The following is a 25487-nucleotide window of genomic DNA, read 5'->3' as shown; positions in this document are numbered from 1 at the left end:
TTTCATTTTGTTTCTCCGTAAGACAAAAATTGGTTAAGATATGGCTGTTCAAAATTTGCATACACTCGTGATTAGTGACCCATTCAAGCTTTCTCAATTATAACCCTTTCAAAAATAAACACTTTAAACCGGTGAGACTGACAGATCATATAAAAAATAGATAGGTAAGAAAATTGTTTGTAAAGCGGTAGCGATTAATTTCATTTGGGGAGCTAAACACGGCGAGATTTTCATGATTTTTTACAAAAAAAAAGAGGACCAACTTTATTTTGAGCGTAACTCGCTTATTTTTAATGCTAAAACTCTTGTTAACAATTAAAACAAAGATTTTCATAAACACTTTAAAAAAGTTTAAATGGGTTTTTCCCGAAAAGTGCTTAATTTTTCGGTGATTTCACCTTGAAATATTCGATTTGGAATTAGACGAATAAGAACGTATTTTTCATGAGCTACAACTTTGATTTTACTCGATTGATAGACTTTACTGATATACCATTTTTTTGGGTTTTTTATAAGCTACACTTTTGCTAAGGATATTTTTTTCGATAAAATATTTACTTTTTGAGTTATTTGCGAAAAAATGTCTGAAAACGTAGTTTTTTTGTCGAAAAATCAATATTTTCAATGCCAAATAACTCGAAAAGTATTGACTTGAGTAAAAAACTCTATGGACCAAAAGTTGCTTAAAATCAGTCAATTTATGCATTTCCGGTCTTATCTTGAACGTATGTTTTTTCACCTCCGAGGCGGGGTGACTGTCACCCCCTAAGTAAAAGCTACCAACGTCACAATTTCAACTTTGAAGTGGAGGGTAAATAGAACCTAAATCCAAATTTTCATGCAATTCGGAGTTGCCCCTGAAAATTACACGGTATCGCCGAATTTCCCGTTCATTTACTGGGCTATAGGGACTAGTTATAGTCTGTTCGCTAAAGTCAGACCCAACTTTCTAGATATTTTAGTCGGTAATTTTGCCAATTTTAGTAAAATTGGCAAAAAATAATTACTAAATAGTTAATAATCACTAAATAGTTAGTAATTTTGCCAATTTTTGCAAAATTGGCAAAAAACAAAAAAATTATCGACTAAAATATCTAGCCAGTTGCGTCTGAGTTTAGCGAACCGACTATAGACATACTATCTTTTTGTAAAATCTTAAAATTAAAAAATTGGCGCTTTTCATGTTTTTCCCCTGGATTCTACATATTAAATACTTATTCATTTGGATCTGGTCCTACAAAATTCTAATTACGAACCTTGACAAAAATAGTAGTAAATACAAAAAATAAAAAATGTAAAGATAAATACTATTGAGATAAACTAATATTAAGAAAAATATTATTTTGAAGTATTTGCCCAAAAAATATTTATTATGAGAACCTAGATATTCTTTTCTTTATTGCATTCCTGTACAAATTCATCGCTAATTAAAAACCAAAATCCAAAAAGAAATCCTAATAAAAAGCACCTAATACCCTGTACGCATAGCGAACCATCAACATGTCTAAAGGTAGAGCCAAACGATGTTTTATAAACACTTTTAAAAGCAATAAATTTGTTGGTTTTATTTTGGCCTCTCGCTTTTAATACTAAATCTGTGTCTCTGGTATAAGCGGGAGCTTTGTCGGTACCGGTGTGTCCGCGACTAGGCGAAGCTTTAAAACTCTTAAAAGCTCTTTCTTTAAGGATCAAAGTAGCAAGGAATGGATGAGATTCCACGCGAGCTACGCATTTTTTGACTACTGTAAGAATCTCAAATTGATCATAGGCAATTTTAGCGTCGGTAAAGAAGAATATGCGTGGATCAAATGTTATAAGAATATTTTAAATTTTTTTAAAATACAGTTTTATAAAACCATAACTTAATATAGATGTAATGATTCTTTCAAAAATATTGAAATATTTCAAGAATTCTTTGTGTTGATAATCTTTTTTAAAAAATAACTTTAGACATTTTATAATAAATCAGTCAAGAATACCGAAACGCTTACCTATTACTTGTTTTTAAACACTTTTTTTTAGTTCAATCGTTTGGGTCAAATTTTTAGACATTCATTTGACTGCCTTTGGTTCAATGCAAATGAATGAAAATTTGCAGACATATGCATTCGCGGGAACAATACACGAATAGTCAATATTTTTTTAGGCTTATTTTGTTAATTGTTTAAATAAAAAAAAACGATTTTAATGGAAAATGCTTAAATTCTCTTGTTTTTTAAAATGTAGAAACTTGAAACTTTTACGGATTGTAGCTAATGATATGAACTATACATAATTTCACTTTTTACGTTAATTGTTTACGTTATGCTTCATAAATAAACAATAAAGTTTCAAATTTTTTGCCGATTCCGACTACTGTTCATATTTTTATAAATCATAGGTTTTATACATATATCTTAAAAAACGTGACGATATATTTTATTGTTTGAAAAGAGTAAAAAATAAAAAAATATGAAAAAATAGTTTTTAAGAAACGCTTTTCTTTAGTTACGAGTGACTAAAATTAAAAATGTTATAAAAAAATCAACTAAAAAGCAAAAAAAAAAATCAAACTCGAAGGATTAAATATACAAAAATCTCATACATTCGTTAAAAAATTGAAAAAATCTAGCACATTCGTTAAAGAAAAGCGTTGGGCGAAAACCGTTTATTTGATGAAGACGCGCCCACGCTTTTCTTTAAAAATGTGATATTTAACCTGTCATAACAGTTTTTTTCGAATAATCCTTCGAGTTTGAGTTTTTTTATTTTTTGCTTTTTGGTTGATTTTTTGTAATATTTTCAATTTTAGTTACTCGTAACTAAAGAAAAGCATTTCTTAAAAAAATTATGTTTTTGTATTAGACTATTCAAATAGATTTAAGGTATTTTATAATACCTATATATAAGAAAGTTCGTAGAATCAAAATTAAGGAAGATAAGTTTGGCATGTAGTGACGGATTTTTTTGAATCTTCTCTCATGGGTCTATATTGCCTTTACTCCTTGTGGAGTATTGGACTCTCTTGCGTTTCTTAGCCAAAAGTGAAAGATGGTTGATTGGTTGGAACAGCGCATTCTCTTCTGTTTTATTTTTTCGAAATTTCCTCTACAAGTCTTTTCCATTACTACTTACTTTCTCTGTTTGACTTCTCGTCATCTCAAGTTCTCCAGTTATTATCCAGTTTATATCGGGTCTTCCTCTTCTTCTTCTTCCGTCTGGTTTGAATTCGAGTGCCTGTCTGGTTATATTATTTTGGTCTTTCCTCTTTTTTTAATCGTGACTGTTATTTTTTCCGTCTTTGTTCTTCTCCATAGTTCTACGTTTGTTGTTTTATTGGACCAGTATATTTTTAGGGTTTTTCCACGATTTTTAGATGAAGGTTTGTAATTTTTCTGTAGTTGTTTCTTCCTATCTCCAACAATCTGTGCCATATAATAATATACTCTTAATACAGCAGGTTAATATTTTGATTTTGGTTAATTCTGATATATCGCGTGTGTTCTAGGTTTCCTTTAAGAAGTTACATGCACATTGTGCCTTTACTACTATTTTTTCTACATCTGATCTACTACCGCCTTTTTTCCATAATTTATTTCCGGTATGTAAAGTTATATAACCCCATCTATTTGTGTTCCACCTATTTCAATTTAATTTTTTGTTGTTGTCGTTCCTAAGAGTTTCGTTTTTTCTGTATTTATCTTCAGACTCATTACGTTGGAGTAGTCTGTAAGGTTGTCTATGTAGTTGCTATGTTCTATTAAGAGACAAAGGTCGTCTGCGAACTGCAAGTCCTTCAACTGGTTAGGCATGTTCCACTTAATATCTGTTTTTTATCGCTTATACTTTTTTCATGATCCAATCCGTTATTAATTGGAATAATATGGGGAACAGTATGCATCCTTGTTTAACTCCGCTTTGTATAGCTATATCTTCTACCATTTCTTCCGCATGTTCTGGTCTGGCTCTATATCACTTGGACAACAGTCTGATCAGGTTAACGTATTTCATCGGTAGTCCATATAGTTTTAGAATCTTTTACATCTGGTCTCCGTTTATTCTATCGAAGGCCTTTTCAAAGTCAATAAACATTATGTTTTATACTTTTTTGCCAGTCACTAACTTGTTTCAAAATAATTCTTAGAATACAAATGTGGTCGATAGTGGAGCGTTTAGCGCGAAAGCTGATTGGATGCTTCTTAGTTTCTTGTCTATCTTTGGGTTCAGGCTATTCAATATCATCTTGGACATTATTTTGGTTGTGGCATTTAGCAGTGTTGTTTGATAACTCTAGCATTAACTTAGATCGCCCTTTTTGGGATCTTAATGATTACACCTTCGTTCAATTCCTTGGGGAGCTCCTCGTTGGCCCATATCCTGTCAAAGAGTTTGTATGTAACATTTCTACTGATGATTCTTTTGTGGAGGCCTTTATTAAATATATTGGTAGGCTGTCACTCACAGTATGCTTCGTATTTCTTTTTTCGTAATTTCATCTTATCTGTGGTAATGTTTAAGTCGTTTACTTATTACATTTTCTTCGTCTATATCTGGTGCTGCCCCATTTTTGGAGTACATTTCTTCGAAGTATTCTTTCCATCTTTGTATTATTTCATGTTTTGCATTAATTATACTTCATTGTTTATCTTTGACTTGTTTATTACTTCTTAGTGTTTTTTCTGCCAAATTTCAGATGATGGTGTATTGTTTCTCGTACCGTTTCCTAGCGCAGTTTTGACATTTTCAAAACGTCATTTCTGTAATTCCTTTTATCTATTCTATTTAATACTAGATCTGTGTCTGTGGTATAAGCGGGAGCTTTGGCGGTACCGGTGTGTCCGGGACTAGGCGAAGCTTTAAAACTCTTAAAAGCCGTTTCTTTAAGGAACAAAGTAGCAGGAAATGGATGAGATTCCACTCAAGCTACGCATTTTTTTCTACTGTAAGAATCTCAAATTGATCGTAGGCAATTTTAGCGTCGGTAAAGAAGAATATGCGTGGATCAAATGTTATAAGAATGTTTTTGTATTATGACATACGGGGCAGAAACTCTCACGCTCACAAAAACAACAGCACTAAAAATGCGAGTGGCACATAGGCGCATGGAAAGATCGATTCTCGGCGTGACAAAAAAAGACAAAATAAGGAACCAAGACTTAAGGAAAAGAACAGGTATCACTGATGTCGTTGAACGTATAGCCAAGCTGAAATGGAATTGGGCAGGTCACATAGCACGACTGAAATACTCAAAATGGACCAGAAAACTAATTGACTGGCGCCCAAGAGAAGACAAACGCAGCAGAGGACGACCACCAACACGCTGGATGGACGACATTAACCGAATATCCAAGAAATGGCAACAAGAAGCACAGAACCGTGAAGAGTGGCGACGAATGGGAGAGACCTATGTCCAGCAGTGGACAGAAGAGGTTGCATGATGATGATGATGAATATATCAATTATTATTTCAAGTTGACAGTTCTTTGAGAGTTCTCAATATGTAAACAAACTACTTAATTTTTTTGCGTTACAAAACTAATAAATTTAAATATATTTTCTGATAGAAAAAATTGTGTATACAACCTGCATTTAATTATCATTATAAAGCTCGTACTCTACACGAAACTCGCTGCTAAGCGGCTCGTTTCGTATCCCTCATACTCGCTTCATAATGACAAAAAAAAAATAACTTCAGACATTTTATAATAAATCAGTCAAGAATACCGAAACATGTATTACTCTTTTTAGGCTATTCAAATAGACTTATAGGTCTGGATCCCGCGTATGAAAAAAAGTTGATTAATAGCAAGCTGAAAATTTGTTAATAGCTTAAGGGTGTCTAGTCGGACAAACTTTGATAAATGGGAACATTGGAACAGGGGAAGTTTAATTTGTGGAACAGGTTAAAAATTTGGAACGGTCAGACCACGAAAACGGCACATGTATTTTGTCCGACAGAACAGACTTAAACTCTCCGAACAGAGATTAAACTCTCATGCAAAAATCAGACTGCTATTTATCACCTGTCATAATTCCTGTCATTTGACATATTCTACGTGTTCCATTTCATTAAAACGCCCATTTGGTGATAAATAGCAGTCTGATTTTTGCATGAGAGTTTAATCTCTGTTCGGAGAGTTTAAGTCTGTTCTGTCGGACAAAATGCCGTTTTCGTGGTCTGACCGTTCCAAATTTTTAACCTGTTCCACAATTAAAATTGCCTCTGTTCCAGTGTTCCCATATATCAAAGTTTACTCGACTAGACAACCTTAAGCTATTAACAAATTTTCAGCTTGCTATTATTCAACTTTTTTTTCATACGCGGGATCCAGACCTATAAGGTATTTTATAATACAAGAAAGTTCGTAGTGACCGATTTTCTTGAATCTTCTCTCATAGGTCTTCTATATTGCCTTTACTCATTATGGAGTATTGGACTCTCTTGCGTTTCTTAGCCAAAAGTGAAAGATGGTTGATAGGCTGGATTAGCGTATTCTCTTCTGTTTTATTTTTTCGAAATTTTCTCTACAACCCTATTTCATAGTTCTACGTTTGTCATTTTATTCGGCCAATATATTCTGAATACAGCTGCTTAAACTGCCTAAATTAAGTTTAGGCAGTTTGCATATTCAATTTAAAGATTTTGACGAGTAATTGAGGCTAATTTTGTTCACTCGACTATTAAGCAGCCGCGACCCGGCGGTCCTGTCTACATTAAAATTAGCTCCGATTATTCGTTATAATATTGAAACTATTTGTTTGAACTTCAGTTTAGATACTTGATATTCTTGATAACCTTAAAAATAATAATTTATTTTAAATCGCTTACAACTCAAAAACTATCAACTTTTGAGAAAAATAAAAAACCATCTTTTTTATTTAGATTCACCCAAAAAAATCTTAAAAATAGGAACAGAAAAGGTGATCTTTTGAATTTGTTTAAAAAAAATGTAACAATTTCTGCCCAAAGCTTTCGCTCGGCACCCTACTTATTTGTTTAACCTTCCGATGACCAACCTTTTTTTGTTACACGGATGATCAACGGGCGTCAAAAATGACCCCAGTCAAAAATGACAATTGACAAAAAAATTAAGTTGTTTTAGGAAATAAACTAATGTATTCGTCATTTTAATGTTACTATTGTATCAATAAAAGATAAATAAACATTTGTAAAACATATTTTTAATTACAACTGAACAAAAACAGGAATCATCGTTCTGAACTTAGAAATAAAGAAATTTTAAAATATACTAATTTACGTCGCCACAGGTTTAACAAACAATTTTTTTTCAATATTGGAATGTTTCTTACATGCAATTCTACATAATATACGGTATTTACTTAATATAAAATTGGAAAATTGAAAGCCAAGGTTATTCGTCTTTGACACCAAATTCAGGAAAAAATTTTTTTTTGGGTAAAATATAGGGAATTTTTTATTACAAAATATGAGGGTATCTAGAATAACATTAAACTTAAATAAAAAAAATAATGAGTTTAAAATTGAAAATATTTCTGAATTTATTAAATAAAAACATGCATTGGGGTCAAAATTTACCCGCATTAGTCATGCAAAGGTTAAAGTTAAAGGGGACATTTTTGAATCCGCAAAAAAATCAAATATTTTTTCCTACGGTAGCGGCCTCACAACATGGACTATAAAGATAGGCAGGTACTCCATTTTTACCATCAGAAGTTTTTACTTCATTGTAACTTTCGTTTTATTTATTTTATATTTTAGTAATTAGGTATCTAACCTTAGAATTAATATAAAATTAAAAGATTAAAACCTTCTTGCTTACAAACAGTTTTGTTAATTTCTTCCATAGAAGTTAAATTGACTTCTTTTTTTTATTCTATGTTGCATAAAAAAGATATGCTTAATAATTTTATTATCCGAAACATCACCAATAATAAAAATCCTGCAAAAGTTTCAAGTGGTTAATAAAATCACATTACGCAGTCTTGATTTTCAATATGTTTTTGCTTTGCAGGATCACCGGGAGCAGCCTACTGGATATGAAGTATAAAACATAGGCGGGTAAGGATTAATATTTAAAGTGTTTCTACTTTTTATTAAATAAATTTTTAGACATTCTATTTTTGTACGTATTTTACTATTCTTGTCCCACTTTGTAACTATATACGTTACAAAACACAAGTTAGAATAACCAGTTACTTTTATACGATTTAGTATAATCATTTTCTAGCATAACAACTGGATATTTAGAAAAAAAGTTTAGCGATAAAGAAGAATGTTTTAAATGAATTAAGAGTAGAGGGCACAGTTAACACAAATTTTACGCAAATCATGGTAAAAAAATAGAAAGCAGTATATTGCGACAATTTTTAGAGAGCAACTAAAAAAACCTTAGTAGGTCAATCAAGTTAGGTTTTTACTTGACATAACGGAAAAGACGAGGTATGACAGTTGAAATGTTTAGTACGAGATATTACAAAAATACTATCATCTTGGGATTCATCAATTTTTTAGTGGAACAGTTTTTAAATAAACAATCAAAACGTCAAACTTAGTTTTGTGCTCATAACTTAAAAACTTGTTTATTTAGAGATTTGACGTCCACAGGTAACTTTTTCAGAAAAAAAAAGATACATCGAATGAGATACGCTAAATGAAAATCGGTTAATAAACAAAAAAGGTCAATAAACGGACGACAAAATCGATGTTTTTGAATATTGTTGATAACAATTTTATTGTTTATTAAAATATGTTTAAATATACCTAAACTTGAGGGCATTACGGTGTGTGAATGGTGTGCAAAAAATGGTCCAGATCTGTTAAATAATTTTTGCAAAATTGAATTTATTTATAAAATTTTTTGAAAAACGAGCTAATTTCTGAGGCTGGTCCAGTTAATTTGGATGAATGTATCTCAATAATCCGGGGCTCATTTCCTTCGTAAAGATGTATATTAACAGCCTATGAAAAAAAAAGAAAAAAAAATACATGCACGTACACAAAATTATTTGTTAATAAATAGCAGTTTTTAAGCTTATATACAATTACAATAATTTCGTAGAAATTAGATTAAATTAAATGGCAATAAAAAATACGGAAAGCTGATTAAAATACACGAAAAAAAATTTTAGGTCCTACAACCCTTGGGGTCTGAGATGGTCTCCTTTTTTTAAAAAATCACTGTTACGTTAATTAGCAACAATAAGAGCTGAAATTAACCAATCTTTTATAAGAAAAGTCAATGTTTTTAACAAAGTTTTTAGCAAGAAAAAATGTTAAAAATTGTTTAAACAGGAGTGTTATAAACAGAGAGTATTTTGCGTTCCGACTAAAGTAAAAAATAGCGGGCGTAGTCGACTGACTGAATCGTGGGCACGGCTGCTGGCTGGCGAGCGCCAGCAACCCCTAAAATTACGTTTTACTGACCACAGAAATCAACTTTACGTTGAATGACAAATTTTGGTCATTCCTTATGTTTTCGAGGTCACTGAATCCGAATATGGAGTATATTTTTTTCTAGAGTTAGTGGAACATGTTCAAAAATCAAATTTTATGCAAAAATGCGAAAAATAAATTTTTATGACTTTTCAATTTTACCTCGCTGTATTTTTGGTCGCTGTAAATATTTCCTTTTGAAAATTTTATTCTGTCATCTTTGAAGCATTTAGATAACAATGAGATTTGTCCAAAATAATTAAACACATTAAAAGAGAAGTTAATTTTTAAACATTTTGTCGTCAGATTTCGTTAGTTTCATGTTTACTTAAAAAAGTTGAGTGACAAACTTTTTAGTTTATAATTTTAACCAATACAGCAATAAAATATGATTCATTAAGAAGTTTTCCAAAAAAATTTAATTCAAAATATGCAATAGGAAAAATGTTATGTGACTTTATAGACGAGCGGCGCACTCCAAAAAATGCTTATTTCTCGAGATACTGACCACGCTGTGGTGAATGGCTAATTTTGGTCATACTTTATATTTTTGGTGGTGAAAACGAAAATTAGGGTTGTTTTGAATTCTGCGTGGGGGAAAACTGTCAAAAGCGCAGTTTTGCAATAAAAATAAAAAAAAATCACGTTTTTTTGCACTACAACTCAGTTCCATTTTAATATTTTTTTCTGAAATTTTTATTGTATATATTTCTCACCATTCTGAAGACAATGGGATCTGCTTCAATCTTTCTTTCTTACTATAAAAAAAGTTATAAATTGTTTGAAGTAAAAGGTAGATTTTTGAATTGCAAAGTTTAATCGCAAAAGCTGAGTGACAAAATTTGAAATTTAGCTGTTTAATCAAGTTTATGTTAAAATCTAGAGTACAAGGAACAAAGTGTTTTATAAAAAAAATGGTGTAACATTTAATTTTAAGAAAAACGTGATTTTATTATTTTTTTTAATTTTTAGGGTAAAATTGCGATTTTGACAATGTTTGGCCATCTAAAATTCAAAATAATTTCATTTTCGTTTTCAGCACCATCAAAAACATAAAGTAAGACCAAAATTAGCCATTCACCATACCGTGGTTATTATCTCGAGAAATGAGCGTTTTTTTGGGGGAGTGCCACTCGTCTATAAGGTCGCGTAACTTTTTTCCTGTTGCATATTTTGTCTTGAAATTTTCCAGAAAACTTCTTCATTGCCTATGTTTTACTACTGCGTTGATTAAAATTATAAACTAAACAGTTCGTCAACCAAATTTTATAAGTAAACATGAAACTAACGAAATCTGACAAAAATTTTTCAAAGAATTTTTCGACCGCGGTACCTCTTGGTACCCCTGGATTTGTTATAAGGAACTTTTTTTTTAGTAAGATTGTGCAAAAAATACGAATCGGAATAATTAACCTAATGGGGTCGACGATACAGCCTGGACTACACACGGATTCAAAATAGAGTGCCCGGAAAAAATGGCCTATACCTATCGGGTTCTACTGTACCAAGTTGACTAATTTTTTTATCTATGGTACCGCATTAAAATAATAACATTTATCTTATTTTCATTGCAAAATTATCCAAAACAAACCAGCTAATGGGATGTATAAAACTTTTTTGAAGTGGCCTTTTTATTGGTATTTTTTAAATTCATTTATTTAAAATATAATTCTACTAAATAAATGTGCAACAGAATAATATTCATAACATTCAAGTTTCTACCAAAATATGTATGTTAAGTTTCAAATCCGGTATACTGTCAATGTTAAAAATGAGCTGCAACGGTCTAGCGAATGGTAGTGTGGGAATTTCTTCTCATTCGGCTGCGCCGACTATTTTTTTTACTTTAGTCGGAACGCAAAATACTCTTTGTTTATAACACTCCTGTTTAAACAATTTTTAACATTTTTTCTTGCTAAAAACTTTGTTAAAAACATTGACTTTTCTTGTAAAAGATTGGTTAATTTCAGCTCTTATTGTTGTTAATTAACGTAACAGTGATTTTTTCAATAAAGGGGACCATCTCAGACCCCAAGGGTCGTAGGACCTAAAAATTTTTTTTGAAGTTGTGTATTTTAATCAACTTTCCGTATTATTGATTGCCATTTAATTTGATCTAATTTCTACGAAATTATTGTAATTGTTTATAAGCTTAAAAACTGCTATTTATTAACAAATAATTTTGTGTACGTACATGCAATTTTTTTTACTTTTTTTTTCATAGGCTGTTAGTATTCATCTTAACGAAGGAAATGAGCCCCGGATTATTGAGATACATTTAGCCAAGTTCACTGGACCAGCCTCAGAAATTAGCTCGTTTTTCAAAAAAAATTATAAACAAATTCAATTTTGCAAAAACTATTTAACAGATCTGGACCATTTTTTGCACACCATTCACACACCATAATGCCCTCAAGTTTAGGTATATTTAAACATATTTTAATAAACAATAAAATTGTTATTAACAATATTCAAAAACAGCAATTTTGTCGTCCGTTTTGCAATAACTTTTTTGTTTATGAACCGATTTTCATGTAGCGTATCTCATTCGAAATATCTTTTTTTTTTCTGAAAAAGTTATCTGTGGACGTCAAATCTCTAAATAAACAAGTTTTTAAGTTATGAGCACAAAACTAAGTTTAACGTTTTGATTGTTTATTTAAAAATCGTTCCATTAACAAATTGATAAATCCCAAGATGGTAGTCTTTTTGTGATATCTCATACTACATATTTCAACTGCCAAACATCGTCTTTTCCCTTATGTCGAAAAACCGCTTATTTTTTACTAACTTGATTTATCTATAGGAACAAAAATGTACAATTAATTACTACATAAAAATTAAAAGGAAATAAAAATGGGACACGAACAATGCATATAACAAATTATTGGTGTCTCAAATCAAAGATCGTCGTTAATCTCTAATATCTTATCGTAAGAAGAACGACGAACAAAATATAAAAAGTGAATTGGTAACTGAACTATTGGATGAAACCAGTTCACCATTTTATGAAGCTAACTTATGAGGAGGTTTGAAGACGAATTAAAGTGGCAGTCACAACTCAGTGTCTAGATACAGGCTTACCAAATAGGAGAGCCCGGCACAAACACTAGCAGATTTCCATATTCTAATTTAATCGAGCCTCCACCGTGCTCCGGAGGACATTTAAAAATCTGAGTCAGAAGGTTACGCGAATGGAAGATGTACAAGAAGTCGATTGGTTGCATTACGAATAGTTGTAACAGCAAATAACTTAAAAAAAAAGGGAAATTAAATTGGACCGTTCAGAATATAAGTGAACCAAGTCCACTTTAGCTACATTTGAGTTACAGAAGTTTAAAGCTTCATAACAAAATTGTCTGTTAAAATTTTTAAAAGTTTTTTATAAAAATTCTAAAGTTTTTAATATATTATATTCAATTTGAGAAAGTCAAGGAGTAACTTAGACATTTACTTTATTTTTATTGGCTCCAAACAACTTTTAATGGCGTTAGGCTAGAATGACAGGGTTCCAACTAACCACAACCTAGTTTTGAGAAAACAGTCCCCAAAGTTTAACCTTGACACCACACAAGTGTTTTTGATATATTGTTTGATTTTTGTGTACACACTTCTTAGTTATATACATAAAAAGGTTTTGGCTGGTAAAAAAGAAAAAAATGCTCCTTAGTAAGAAATTTACAATTTTTTTTGTTTACAGTTGGAACCTTGTCACTTTTTAAACTTGACATTTTATGTGTGACAAGGTTCTATGTGGTAGGTGGAACCTTCTCATACCAAAGTAAATGATTTATTTAGTCTGATCCATAGGTATAGTTAGTAGGAGTCTGAAATAATTACACTGGTATAAATTTCAATTACTATGACTTTATTTTAAAGAAAGGTACAGTAAGTGTTTTTGACCTATGTCAATTTTCACAGTTTTAATAATGTGGTGTAGAACGCTTTTTCTTGCAAGGACACAAAACTTTAACATTGACTTGATATCCTTTATTTTTTCCGCTGAGAGTGTTGCCTTGGAGTTCACTAGGTGTTTGGGTTTTATCAATTTCCAGATTGGTGCGTTTTCTTCGGCTTCTCTTTGCTTGCTTTTTTGTGTCACTCTTCCTTTCTTGGACGCCGATACAGCAAACCTCAAGATTACGGTCACTGCATTCTCTTCCAAAATAGAGGTTTTGAATGAGGTCAAATGCAGGGATTGTGTGAATTCTAAAACTGAAACTTGGAAGAATGGGACCAACTTAATGGGACCAGTTTAATACTTAAGAGGATGAAATACGTCGATACATACTTAGCTTAACAGGCACAACATTTTCCTCCCTACACTTTTCTGTGTTAAGTTTGTACATTTTAGCTAAATTGAGGTTTGAATCCAGATACTTTCTTTGTGTTGTGGCCCTACAGTAATGAGACTCAACATTGGGAAAAGATTTTATGTGATTTCTCAGTTTCTTTTATTTCTTCATTGAGGCGTCTTGAACTTTGGGACTTTTACCCCTACCACCCGGCTTGGGTGTATTGGTGACCTCATCTTTGTTATTATGAACCGTATAGACAGGTTTTTGTAAGATGCTTAGTGTTCCTAAGTAAAATTTTTGCAGACTTGTACCTTTTGGTTACCAACATTAAAGAAGTACCTAAAAGTGAATTTTTTGTATGATTCTCTGTTCCTATCTTTAGGTCTTTCTGTCTGATGTTTTGTGGTTGTACCCAAGATATATTGATGTTTTCCATTTTGATTCATGCCATAAAACGCCTTAAACAAAGCTTGTCTTTCATTTTTACTAATAGATACCCCACATTTAAATTTACAGTCATTTAAACAGTCCTTCAAACTTTTAACTTCTTTAGCGGGCACTACAACTCCTCTACGACTCACATAAGATTCCCCTTTTTGATGGCTGATATAACGTTTCTGGCTTTTCCAAGAAGAAACATCCCTTTTTCTTCTCTTAACAGGAGGAGGTTTAGTGTTTGTTACCTGATCAATAATAAATTCTTCCCCAACCGGATTTATAGGCAAATGGACCTCATCATTTGAAGTAGTTTAGAGTGAGCGCCAGCGGTTGAAGTTGATGGGAGATCAATGGGCATCAACGCTGGTTTTGATTTGGTTGCCGTTGTTGAAATATCTGCAGGAACACGCTTCTTGGCTTTATTTCTGGGTCGCCTGCAAAATACCACTAGAATTAGCTGCTAAAATAGTATGACTATGACTATATACTAGTTTAAAAACCTTAAATGAATCATTTGAAATACCATAAGTCTATTTACTCTCCAAATGGAAGTTTAAAAATTGATTATGTGCAATAGAACTTTTGAAAAGTAGGCTATTTAAAAAAACTAAACTAAAGCGATAAAACTTTAATGTTTTGAAACATGTGGATTTAAATAATAAATTATGGAATTTTTAACGTTATTTGTAATTTGATTTCATAAAAATGACTAGATTCCACGAAGTAAAGGTTTCAACGATAAAAAATATAGGTTAGCTTACCTGTCAGTAATTTCTTCATTTTAATCGCTTAAACTTTCTTATGATGGGGAGTAAGAATCACCAGAGTCCTCTAATTCTTCATCCTCACTTAATAACTCAGTAATAAGTCGTCCCAACTCATTTAGTTCCGTCATTGTTATAAACAACAATAAAAACATAACCTCAATACTAGACAGTGAACATGAACAGCTGTTGCAGTTGAAACATTGTCAAACCAATACATGCAAATCTTAATTATTGGTTGAGTGACAAGGTTTCATGTGTCACCTGAAACCATGTCATTCTAGTTTTGTTTTATTTATGTTCACAGATGGAACTTTGGCATTGTAATAAGTCAGAAGTAAGTTGTTAGACAGCGCTGTTGTCAGATCAAAAGATAAACAAGATCAGTTGGAACCTTTTCACACTAATAACTCCAAATATGCGATTTTGTTAGTTGGAACCCTGTCATTCTAATCTAACGATGGAACAAATTTCATGTAATTCGAATTACCCCAAAAAATACAAAAATGGACTTGGTTCACTTTTATTCTGAACCGTCCAATAATACAATGATGAGCGAGCTAATAACCGGTAAAATAGCGCAAACTGTGGAAAACATAATAATTGTGAAGTAAAAAGAGATGAAACTAGTAGAGGTGAAAATTATGCATATAAATGTATAAATGAATATTACATTACATAGTTTCCCACTTTTAGACGTGGAGGAGGAGTATGACAACTGTCACGGTGACAGGAGAATTTTATAAAATACTCGTGTCATAGACGTCTAAAGGTGGGAAACTATGTAATGTAATTTATACGTTTATGTCGATAATTTCCACCTCTACTGGTTTCACCTCTTTTTATTTCACAATGTATTATGTTTTCCATGTTAATATCTCATTCATTTAAAAATATATTGCCTTGAAAACCTTTCCACAAAAAGATTAGGTGACATTCTCTCAGGAATTCACATTAAAATAGAATTTATAAGTACAGGGTGTTCCCAAATATTACGCAATTTCTTTAAAATTCAAATCACAATTAGTCAATAATTTTAAATAAAACACCAGAAGAATCTTTGGAGAACGATTGCCAAAGTGAAAATTGAAACGTCAAATAAACTTATTTTAAACCAAAATTATGACTTATTCCCAACAAAAATAATAAATTGTATTTCTATGGATATAATACTAAAAATATTAAAAAATGACAAAAAAAAGTTCACCAACAATCAAACTTAACTTTGGCGTGTACATATATTGTGCTTTAATATTTACTAAAATATAACAACCCTTACTACTACGCCACAGTAGAGAAGCTAATGCCACGAGGGTTATCATTGCAATTTATATGAGATTAGGGGTGAAGCACCAGATAATACGAAAACCCTCGACAGTGCATCTCTCACCCCGATACTAATATATTTGACAAATAGATGTGTGTTATTGCTTCCACGTGTCACCCCACTTGTTCTCCTGCTTACATCCCTTTGCTACTCCATTCTCTTAACGCTTCGATTATCATCTAATAGAACGCATCATTACTCTATCAAGAGATCAAACACGGCCTCTTTTTAATATATTCGAGTTGAATTAAAGAAATACAGTTAGGGAAGGAAGATTGCAAATTCTTTTGTAGTATGTATTGGCATGGTGTGTTCGTTATTAAAGAAATTTTTGTCTAAAAATTTAGCAATTTTATGTTTTCGAGAACCTTTATTTACTTATACTTAATACACACAACCAAACATGGAATCATCTGTAGTGCAGTCACTGAAAGTTTTCACCTCCGATTTCGTTGAACCTCCATCGATTTTCATGAAAATTGGTGAGTAGTTAGAGGATATCTCAAGGAACAAAGGTGACATGATTGCAACTTGCTCTTTGACCCTGGGGGTAGATGCCACCCCTTCTTGGGGTGAAAATTATTTTACTAAAAATAATACCACAAGTTGACAGAGGGAAAAATTCTAAACAAAATTTGTTATATAAAGTTATTAATATAAATCAATACTTTTTGAGTTATTTAAGATTAAAAATTTTATTTTTTTGTAAAAGATTTAATGTTTTAATGCAGTTTTCACGTATAACTCAAAAATTATAAGCTTTTGCAATGTTGTTATTACCAAAATTGAAGACAATAAAAAATTGAGTACACTCCTCACTTAAAGAACTAAACTAATGTTAATTTAAAGTAACTTATGAGTAATTGAATGTATATTTTTTTCGAGGAGTATTCAAATCTAATTATTCAAGCTTAAATAACAGGAAAATGATGCATTTTTTAAAATATACCTTCTAAACACTTGTCAAAATACTTCGGAATACCTATCAAATGAGCTCCAGAAAAAGTTAATAACATCAAAATTAAGCAAGTTATGATGAAAATAAGAGAACCCTTTCGAATTTTTAGGAAGAAGTGGAATAATCCATTTCCACAAAAATTTAAATTTATAGTAATCCTGAAAGGCTCGTTTTCACGCTACGTCTTATTGTACGTTTTGTGTGATAGGATTTGTCCTATCACACAAAACGTACAATAAGACGTAGCGTGAAAACAGCAAAACGTACATCTTGTCGAATCGAAAAAATTAAATCCGCTTATTCACAAAACGTAGGTTTTGTCGTACGTTTTGTATGACACACAAAACGTACAATAAGACGTAGCGTGGAAACGACCCTTTACAAGGGTTTCTTTATAATAGCAAATTATGTAATGATTTCAACAATTCTGACCGCTTTAGAATACATATTTAAAAAGAGGTATAATTTATAAAAATCAGGATTTTTTAATTTCTGGTAATTTTCATTTTCTTTTAATAATAACTCCAAAAATACTCAATCCTTCGTAAAAAATGATATATTACCAAATTTTAGTTTTCTCTGTATCAAGTATTTTACCTTTTTTACTATTTCTGTAGGGTAAAAAATAACCGAGATAAAAACGGTTAAAGATTAAATTTTGATGCGAGAAACATGTAACCGGGCCATTTAACCTTTTACGTTTAAAAAAGTAAGAGGTTTAAAAGAATAAATTCAATCATGGTTTATTAGCCCTTTGAATTAACTTTCAAATGGTTTCCAGGTGAATCTGATATCCTAAAAATTAATGGAGTAATTTAACAAAAAACCATAAGAATTTTTGGAAAAATTAAAAAAAAAATCAATTATGAAAAATTTTTGGAGCATAAATTTTAATGCTATCAACTTGTTTGGGGGCTCATTTGATAGATATTTCTAAGTACTTTGACAAAAATGTTAAATAAGTTGATGTTATAAAATGCATCATTTTCCCGTTATTTAAGCTTGAATACTTAGATTTGCGTACTCACCGAAAAAAATGTACATTCAATTACCTATAACTCAGTTTATAGTTAACATTAAAAGTTTTTCTAGTAAGGAGTTTATTCCACTTTGTATTAGCTTCAATTTCGTTAATATTAACTATTTTGTAAAAACTTATAGTTTTTGAGTTATTTATGAAAAATCGATTAAAAACATGCATTTTTCTCACGAAAAATTAAAATCTTTGATCTGTAATAACTCAAAAAGTTTTTATTTGTTTTAATTTTATATTTAACTTTATACAACAAATTTTACTCGGAATTTGCTCCTTTACCTAATTATGGGGTTATCTTTAATAAAATAATGTTCACCCCGAGAAGGGGTGGCATCCACCCCCAGGGTAAAACGCAAGTTGGCACCATGTCACCTTTATTCCTTAAGATATCCTCTAACCACTCACCAATTTTCATGCAAATCGATTGAGGTTCAACGAAATCGGAGGTAATAGCTCATATCCACCTTTAGTGACTCCACTACGGACACCTTTTATTATTTTAAGTGAATTAAAGCTAAATTTATTTTCTTTCAATGCCCCTCTCTGGAGCCTAACTAAAGGTTATAGAACCAAATCAACATACTTGCGAGCTATTAAAGTTCGTTGGATGAAAATAAAGTTATTTTTTTAACGATTATAATAATTCCTCCCCAGAACATTACCCTTCCTCTTGTATAGACATTATTTGTGAGTAGTGTTGCCCAAATGCAAGACCAAGACGAGACTTAGAGAGTCTTGGTCTTGGTCTTGCACCAATATACCTGGTCTTGTTCTTGGTCTTGGTATTGCACTCCCGGTCTTGGTCTTGGTCTTGCAGCAAGAGTGTTGCAAGTCTCGCAGTTACCCACTAGCATATTGCTATTTATTAAACGTTACTTTAGATCTTAGAACAACGTAACAGTATAGGTACACTTTCAGCTTGACTTAACACACAGGGTGAGGCAGATAACTTTCCTATTAGAAATATCTCGAGAACTAAAAACAACAGAATCACGAAAATTGAAATAGGGGGTTTTGAAGAGTGATCTATTTAATGAAAATATTTTTATATATTTCCTACTTTAAGTTATACAGGAAGTTGCTTATAACTTCGTTTTTTTTAATGGAACACCCTGTATATTTTTACATTTCTGAATTCTCTTCCATGTCTTCTTTCTAAAAGTATTAGGTTTTGTAATGTTATATAGGGTAGTTTAAAAGATAATTACGTTTTCTTATTAATTTCATAGCAACTTTCACACCCTGTAGAATTGTAGTTATTTGACATCAAAAACTTTATTTATGTTCAAATGATTTTTAATATAGTCTACTATTGTTAAAAATTATTAATATGATATTTAAATGTTGCATTTGATATACAGGGTTGGTCGAAACTCGGAATGAGTATTTTCTGAGTTTTCTTTAATGGAACACCCTGTATTTTAGTATTGTAATGAAATGATATTTTATGGTACTTTTTTATTTCTTAAGCATTCCCTATACCTTACTGCTTTAATTTGTGCTTAATTGTTAATCGCGCCACAATGTTAACTACGTAGGTATTTTGATAGCTCAACCATTATTGGTAATTTTTAGGATCAGTCTAGATTAATATGTATTCCTAGATTAATATGTGTTCTGAAAAACTATTTGCGATTGTAAAATTTCACGTATTTTTTGTTGCAATTAATATTTGGCTTGAATCACCAATAACTCACAAACTAAAACAGTTAGGTATAGGGAATGGTTAAGAAATAAAAAAGTACCATAACATATCATTTCATTACAATACTAAAATACAGGGTGTTCCATTTAAGAAAACTCAGAAAATACTCATTCCGTGTTTCGACCAACTCTTTATTCTAAAATTAAAAATTTAGCTATACATACTAACAATTCTTAACAATAGTAGACTATATTAAAAATCATATGAACATAAATAGAGTTTTTGATGTCAAACTTCTACAATTCTACAGGGTGTGAATAGTGCTACGAAATTAAGAAAAAAAAATGTAATTCTCTTTTAAACTACCCTATATAACATTACAAAACCTTATATTTTAACAACGAAGACATCGAGAAGAATTTAAAAATGTAAAAATATACAGAGCGCCCCATTAAAAAAAACGAAGTTATAAGCAACATCCGGTATAATCGAAAGTAGGAAATAGATGAAAATATTTTCATTAAATAGATCACTCTTTAAAACCCCTTCGTTCCCATTTCCATGATTCTGTTGCCTTTAGTTTTCGAGATATTTCTATTAGGACCTTTATCTGCCTCACCCTGTAGACATAGTAAAAACCAAATAAATTAATAAATGTCTAAACAACTCACATCGGGTGGAGTTTGAACCCACGATCTAAACTATCCCTGCCTATACTCTCACTAACTGAGCTATCTACCATATCCTACGGGAGTCAGTCTGTTTCTTTAAACATTTGCATTTAATAACCTTATATTACATATTATGTGCTAAAACATGGTTAAAACACAAAAACCAAATTAAATTAGATAAACTTGACTATAATATTAAAGAAGATTCTCTGTCTAAAGAAAGGAATTTTGTTTGACCCATTGATATAAAATTGCACACTCTGGAGAAAGGTTAAAAGTACAATGTTTAATAATTATACGATCTGGTATTTAGAATCCTACTAACGGAAAAACAATTGAGTGTGTGTTGTGTTATATTTTTTATCAACTTTCAAAAGTTTCAAGTTACTGTCGGCTTCACAACACAGATTAATTTATGAAAGGACAGCTATTCTCAAAATCTAAATAGACAATTACATATAATTAATTTCAGAGCGAAGGTGTGCGTCGCCGTCGTCTGCTAGGAAAAATTGTATTACAAAATATTTTATTTTTACATTGTAATAATTTATTATGACCTCTGAGTACGTGTCAAATAAATATGTCAAGTATTATTTTAATGAATATTTTGATTCGCTATGTGTGTTTATTGTATTGTTCATAATCCGCATAAGTCCAATTTTCCAAATTTTTTTACATATTTTTTTGCGTCTCATAGTCTCTAAGCATATACCCGAAATACTATATTCCCTAAAATGACACTCAATCCAAACTGCAAGACGCAAGAGTCTCGCAGGCTTAAGCAGGAAACCCATTATGAACGCCCGGCACGGCATAGCCCGGCACGGCACAGCACAGGCCGGCACGTCCAAAAACCCACTTGTAACGGCCGGCACGGCACGGCACCGGAAAAATGGTCATTTGCCATAGAGACCTCGTCAGAAGAGTAAGTGAAATTTGTACAGAGAATGAAACATACGAAAATGCAAAATTACGACGGAAACATCGGTTTTGGGTTCACGAAATATTAAAAAAAAGAAGAGAATATGGCGATTTTCATTATCTTTTCCCTCATAAAGATGATCCAAAATTTCTCAAATAATTTCGAATGCCTCAAGCCAAATTTTATATTTCCATATTTCAAAACAAACAACGCGCTTTCAATTAAAAAATCAACAATATATCTGCTTACTACCAACAATTATGACGCACTGGCGCCGACTGGCCGTTCAGGCCGTTCGAATTCAACGGATTTTATTCTCTTCGGAGAATTTTGGCCGTTCCGTTTGCGTGCTGGACTGTACCGGGCCGAGCTGGTCGCTCATAATGGGTTACGTTGCATTTAAAACTATACAAATGAATTTGGACTGTCCTGTGCCGTGCCGGGCGTTCATAATGGGTTTCCTGCTTTAGTCTTGTTCTTGCACGGTCAGTCTTGGTCTTGGTCTTGCTAAAATAAAGCGGTCTTGGTCTTGGTCTTGCGAAAACGCAAGAACAAGACCAAGACTGCAAAACCAAGACCGATTTTGGGCAACACTATTTGTGAACAAATCTGGCAGTTTCTGGTCTTGTTTGTCTTCCTCGTCCTCTAAGTATACGAATTCGTTAATCATCTGGTTTTACCTATCCTACTTTCAGGTGGTTTGAAAATAGCTCAATTTTCCAATTTTTAATGTTCCAGTTTCTGTGTTTAGGACACCAATTTAGGTGATCAGTCTTGTGCTGCCTGGTTAACTCAGGATCCCGTAACTTTCTTCTGCTGTATAGTCCTTGGTCACGGCAAGTCTTCTTGTTATCGTTTCAACTAAATACTTACACATATAGCTTCCGAAAGCTGCAGGTTTCAAAGACATAGTGATTCCATATAAGTTTGGTTGAGTATATTTTCGATATTATGGCGTTCTAGACTAATACTTCTATAAATATCTTACCCAAAGAGTAGGCAAAAAAAAACTTGAATCAGTTTGTAGGATACATATTAATTTTAAGAGCTTCATCAGAATCATATACATATACATAACCCAACGTTTACATATTTTTTAATAACATTTTTTACATAAGGATTTATACAAATTATATTTTACTAAGTATTTGGGAATTAATTTCAACAAGGAAGGTAAGGACGATGCAGAAATTAAGAGCAGAATAAATAAAGCAAGAACGTTAATTAAATAAAAAAAAAACAGTAAAATCCTGTATAAAAGGTATATTTAAAAACCCTCAAAAGGGCCACATCAAATTCACATAACTAGTTTTCGACTGGTTTAGCAGTCATCAGGTACTTCAGGTTCAGTGCTTACCTAAAAAATATAACCTGATAAAAAAGGCAAAGATGTTGAAATTTTGACTAGGGTTAAAAAATAGTAGGTTATACTCACGTGCAATGTACATGCTAACCACCAAGATAGTATTATACAAAAATATGTGGGTCAAAGCCCAGTAAAAGTAGTCCGTCAAGGAAACATTGGTTTAAAATGCTACCTTAAGCCTGGATTTTATACCTATGTTTCCTTGACGGACTACTTTTACTGGGCTTTGACCCACATATTTTTGTATAATACTATCTTGGTGGTTAGTATGTACATTGCACGTGAGTATAACCTACTATTTTTTAACCCTAGTCAAAATTTCAACATCTTTGCCTTTTTTATCAGGTTATATTCATTTTAGGTAAGCACTGATGATGACTGGTAAACCAGTCGAAAACTAGTTATGTGAATTTGATGTGACCCTTTTGAGGGTTTTTAAATATACCTTTTATACAGGATTTTACTGCTTTTTGTACCACATGATATAGAGCCAACTACAGGAAACTTTTTCCTTGTACTTGTGGGTTAATTAAATCATTGAACGGAGTTTTGTGGAGTACCGAAATAAGGAAACAAAGAAAAATGAGAATATACAACACCATGATTAAGAGCACATTGGTATACGGATCCGAAACATGAAGAAAAAAGGAACACTAAAATAGAAAAATAGAAGCTACTGAGATGAACGCCCTAGGAAGAGAAAGTAGAACATTAAGATTGGACCGAGTTAGAAATGAGGAAGTAAAACGAATAATGCATTTACCGGTAACGGTCGTAGAGTGCATTGAGAAGAAATAATTAACGTGGTACGGACATGTTCAGAGAATGGGGGAGGAGAGACTGCCAAAGAAAATTATGAAATGGATACCTACATACAACAGCAAAAGAGAAAGGCCAAGAACGACGTGGATACAAGGAGTAAGACGATCAGTGAGTGTACGAGGATTAGAAGATGAAAACTGCAAAATTTTCAATTTCAATCTGAGCAACAATTCTTTCTACTGCTGCGTTTCGTGCGTCATTCTTTTTATACCTTACGTCAGAATCATTCCAGAGTACTTACAGGATCACTTTCGTACAATTCTACAAATCGAACATATTTATAACGGTCTCCCGTTCATTCAGATGCTCATTTTTGAGGGTAAAAGCACATGCATCAAATGCATCAAATACAAACTCTCTACGACTGTCTTTAGAGCGTGAAATATTTAACATGTTTAATATCTATCGTGGGGCGGCGTAGACAATTCGTGAGATAATCGTGCTGCACGAGAATCTGTTTACATTAGTCGTGTTAAGCGTGAGCCACGTTCGTTATTCACTAGTAATGTCAACCCGTCTTTCGATTGTTTTTTAGTGTGAACCACGTTCGTTATTCACTAGTAATGTCAACCCGCCTTAATAGTTATTTATAAAACAGTTCGTGAAGTATGCTTTTTGCGAACGCACGCGATGTTTAGAGTACTCGCTCCGCTGTCGCTCGTGCTCTAAACATCGCGTAAGTTCGCAAAAAGTACTTCACGCACAGTTTCATATAATATTTTATCTACGATAAACAAATAAAAAAACTGTAACTCTTCGTCACTGGAATTCATTTCTATTCTACAATTTTTAGACCTTTGACATTTAAAAATTCTAACTTCTTTCAAACCACAAAACTATCAAAACTTTTGTTGTAATTTATTGCTCAAATGGCATCACCATGACAACGCGAGTTAAGGATATTTGATTATAACGACAGAGATAGCTATACAGTACATGTCTATTCTTAATTCAGATATTTTTTTTTTTTTTTTTTTTTTTTTTATTAACAAAAATCGCATCAGCCAAATTGGCTATTAGCGAAACAATAGTGGTGAACAATAATTTTTATTACATTTGTGTTTTTATATATTGTATAAAATGTTAATTGCACTTAGGAACCTCTTTAAATTTGACATATTGCACTGTAGGCCTAAAATGTCACTCAGTTTGTTTGGTATATTGTACAATATGCGCTTTGGCGTTAATGCTGCGCAATTCTCCAATAAATGTTTGATTGTTAACTTTTCTTCACAGTTGTCACATCTTGGTTCTTGTTTGTAGGAAAACACATGACTATTAGTTAATCGCGTATGACCCAATCGGAGTCGCGTTAATATTACCTGGTCTCTCCGACTTGTTGGTAATGTTGGCCAGGGTTTTATCGATTTTTTAATTTCGCGTAGCTTGGCCGATGACACTTTCCACTTTTCTTCCCACATATACCGCACTTTACGTTTGACCGCCGCTTTCACATCCGCACTCGTAAATGTTTCAGTACACTCCGCACTATCACTAGTTGCAGCTTCTTTTGCAGCGTTGTCTGCCTCTTCATTTCCTTGAATTCCAATATGGGATGGTATCCAGAGGAATATGATAATTTTTCCATTCAGTTGAGCGGTATGAACTTCTTGTTTTATTTTGATGACCAAAGGATTAGATGGGTAGACATATTGGATTGACTGTACCGAACTTAGAGAGTCTGTGAGTATGATATATTTGGTATTACTGGACGCATTGACAGCAAGGGTGGCCTGGTATAGAGCGTATAATTCAGCAGAGTAAATAGAGTACTCTGAAGGGAGTTTGTATTTATTTGTTGATGTTGGGGTTATGACTGCAGCACCAATGCCTTCATTTGATTTAG

Source organism: Diabrotica virgifera, chromosome 3 (assembly GCF_917563875.1).
Source record: "Diabrotica virgifera virgifera chromosome 3, PGI_DIABVI_V3a".
Classification (NCBI taxonomy): domain Eukaryota; kingdom Metazoa; phylum Arthropoda; class Insecta; order Coleoptera; family Chrysomelidae; genus Diabrotica; species Diabrotica virgifera.
This window is presented reverse-complemented; position numbering follows the sequence as displayed.